This window comes from Saccopteryx bilineata, chromosome 10, assembly GCF_036850765.1.
Source record: "Saccopteryx bilineata isolate mSacBil1 chromosome 10, mSacBil1_pri_phased_curated, whole genome shotgun sequence".
NCBI classification, from domain to species: domain Eukaryota; kingdom Metazoa; phylum Chordata; class Mammalia; order Chiroptera; family Emballonuridae; genus Saccopteryx; species Saccopteryx bilineata.
The window spans coordinates 63,447,384-63,450,853 of NC_089499.1; the positions used below are offsets into that span (position 1 = coordinate 63,447,384).

General features: G+C 36.6%; 1 non-coding gene across 1 annotated transcript; it reads right to left on the reverse strand.

The window, feature by feature from the left end:
• Positions 1–2,927: 2,927 nt before the first annotated feature.
• Positions 2,928–3,053, reverse strand: LOC136314867 (U6atac minor spliceosomal RNA). The gene has a single exon (XR_010727438.1). It is a non-coding gene; the product is annotated as a U6atac minor spliceosomal RNA (small nuclear RNA).
• Between the last annotated feature and the right edge of the window lie 417 nt (positions 3,054–3,470).

The following is a 3,470-nucleotide window of genomic DNA, read 5'->3' on the forward strand; positions in this document are numbered from 1 at the left end:
ATATACAGAGTGCCCAATGCAGTGTCATTTTGTACTTATAAAATATTGCTAGACTCCTGGTTGGCTCTGGTAGAGCGTCAGCTGGTGTGTGGATGTCCCAGGTCCAATTCGCAGTCAGAGCACACAGGAGAAGCGACCATCTGCTTCTCCACTCCTCTGCCTTTTCTTTCTTTCTCTCTCTCTTTTTTTTTGTGGTTCCACATAATTTTTTTATTATTGTTATAGTTCTATGAAATACACCATTAGTATTATAATAGAAACTGTATTGATTCTACAGATTGCTTTGGGTAGTATAGACATTTTAAGAATGTTAATTCGTTCTATTATTGGTACGGTATACGCTTCCATTTATTTATATCTTCTTCAATTTCTTCAGTGTTGTATAATTTTTCAAGTACAGGTCTTTCACATCCTTGGTTAAATTTTTTTTGATTAATTTTAATGGGGTTACATTGATAAATCAGAGTACATAAGTTCAGAGAAAATAGCTCTAGGTTATTTTGCCATTTGCTTATGCTGCATTCCCATCGCCCAAAGTTCAATTGTCTGTCATCACCTTATAACTGGTTTTCTTTGTGCCCCTCTCCTCCCCCATCTCCCTCCCTCTCCTTCCCCCCACCCCGTACCCCCACACCTTTGTCCATGTCTCTGAGTCTCATTTTTATGTTCCACCTATGTATGGAATCATCTAGTTCTTAGTTTTTTCTGATTTACTTCTTTCGCTCATGTAATGTTATCAAGGTTCATCCATGTTGTTGTAAATGATCCGATGTCATCATTTTTTATGGCTGAGTAGTATTCCATAGTATATATGTACCAAAGCTTTTTAATACACTTGTCCTTTGACAGACACTTGGACTGTTTCCAGATCTTCGCTATTGTGAACAATGCTGACATAAACATGTGGGTGCATTTCTTCTTTTCAAACAGTCCTATGGTGTTCTTGGGGTATATTCCTAACAGTGGGATAACTGGGTCAAAAGGCAGTTCGATTTTTAATTTCTTGAGGAATCTCCATACTGTTTTCCACAGTGGCTGCACCAGTCTGCATTCCTACCAGCAGTGCAGGAGGGTTCCCTTTTCTCCACATCCTCGCCAGCACTTATTCTGTGTTGTTTTGTTGATGAGCGCCATTCTGACTGGTGTGAGGTGATATCTCATTGTGGTTCTAATTTGCATTTCTCTAATGATTAGTGATGTTGAGCATTTTTTCATATGCCTATTGGCCATCTGTATGTCCTCTTTGGAGAAGTGTCTATTCATCTCTTTTGCCCATTTTTGGATTGGATTGTTTGTCTTCCTGGTATTAAGTTTTACAAGTTCTTCATAAATTTTGGTTATTAACCCCTTATCAGACGCAGTCAAATATATTCTCCCATTGTGTAGTTTGTCTTTTTATTCTGTTCTTATTGTCTTTAGCTGTGCAAAACCTTTTTAGTTTGATAAAGTCCCATTTGTTTATCCTGTCTTTTATTTCACTTACCTGTGGAGACAATTTGGCAAATATATTGCTGCGAGAAATGTCAGAGAGTTTACTGCCTATATTTTCTTCTAAGATGCTTATGGTTTCATGGCTTACATTTAAGTCTTTTATCCATTTTGAGTTGATTTTTTGAATGGTGTAAGTTGGTGGTCTAGTTTCATTTTTTTGCAGGTAGCTGTCCAGTTTTCCCAACACCATTTGTTGAAAAGGCTGTCTTTACTCCAATGTATGCTCTTACCTCCTTTGTCAAATATCAGTTGTCCATAAAGGTGTGGGTTTATTTCTGGGTTCTCAGTACTGTTCCATTGATCTATATGCCTGTTCTTAAGCAAGTACCAGGCTGTTTTGAGTACAATGGCCTTATAGTATAACTTGATATCCAAAAGTGTGATACCTCCCACTTTATTCTTCCTTTTCAGGATTGCTGAGGCTATTCGTGTTCTCTTGGTTCCATATAAATTTTTGGAATATGTGTTCTATATCTTTGAAGTAAGTCATTGGTATTTTAATTGGTATTGCATTGAATTTATAAATTGCTTTGGGTAATATAGACATTTTAATGATGTTTATTCTTCCTAACCATGAGCACGGTATATGCTTCCACTTGTTTGTATCTTCCCTGATTTCTTTTATCAATGTTTTTTAATTTTCCGAGTACAAGTCTTTAATCTCCCTGGTTAAATTTATTCCTAGGTACTTTATTTTTTTGGTTGCAATGGTAAAGGGGATTGATTCCTTAATTTCTCTTTCTGACAGTTCATTGTTAGTGTATAAAAATGCCTCTAACTTCTGAGTATTAATTTTATATCTTGCAACCTTGCTGAATTCATTTATCAGGTCTTGTAGTTTTTTTACTGCGATTTTAGGGTTTTCTATATACAATATCATATCATCTGCAAATAAAGATAGTTTTACTTCTTTTCTAATTTGAATGCCTTTTATTTCTTTTTCTTGTCTGGTTGCTGTGGCTAGGACTTCCAGAACTATGTTGAATAAGAGTGGTGAAAGGGGGCACCCCTGCCTTGTTCCTGATCTTTTTTTTTAATAAATAAATTTTATTTTAATGGGGTGACATCAATAAATCAGAGTACATATATTCAAAGAAAACATGTCCAGGTTATCTTGTCATTCAATTCTGTTGCATACCCATCACCCAAAGTCAGATTGTCCTCCGTCACCTTCTATCTAGTTTTCTTTGTGCCCCTCCCCCTCTACTTCCTTTCCTCCCCTCGCCCCCATAACCACCACTCTCTTGTCCATGTCTCTTAGTCTCGTTTTTATGTCCCACCAATGTATGGAATCCTGCAGTTCTTGTTTTTTTCTGATTTACTTATTTCACTTCATATAATGTTATCAAGATCCCACCATTTTGTTGTAAGTGATCCGATGTCATCATTTCTTATGGCTGAATAGTATATCATGGTGTATATGTGCCACATCTTCTTAAAAACAGTGGTTAGATCCTACGAAGTAGGTGGCAATGCCTTAACCGTATGTGTGTTGTTAGGCCTGAGAGCCTCTTCCATCCTTGTCAAGGGGAGTGCTAACCTTCTCTCCTTTCATACAACACTTGTTCCTGATCTTAAGGAGATTGCTTTTAATTTTTGCCCATTGAGTATGATGTTAGCTGTGGGTTTGTCATAGATGGTCTTTATCATGTTGAGGTATGTTCGCTGTATTCCCACTTTGCTGAGAGTTTTGATCATGAATGGGTGCTGAATTTTATCAAATGCTTTTTCTGCATCTATTGAAATTATCATGTGGTTTTTCTCCTTTTGTTTATGTGATGAATCACATTGATTGATTCGTGAATATTGTACCGGCCTTGCCTCCCAAGAATAAATCCCACTTGATCCTGGTGTATGATTTTTTTCATATATTGCTGGATCGGTTTGGTAATATTTTATTGAGGATTTTAGCATCTAAATTCATCAGGTTGGCCTATAATTTTCTTTCTTTGTGTTGTCTTTGCCTGGTTTTGGAATCA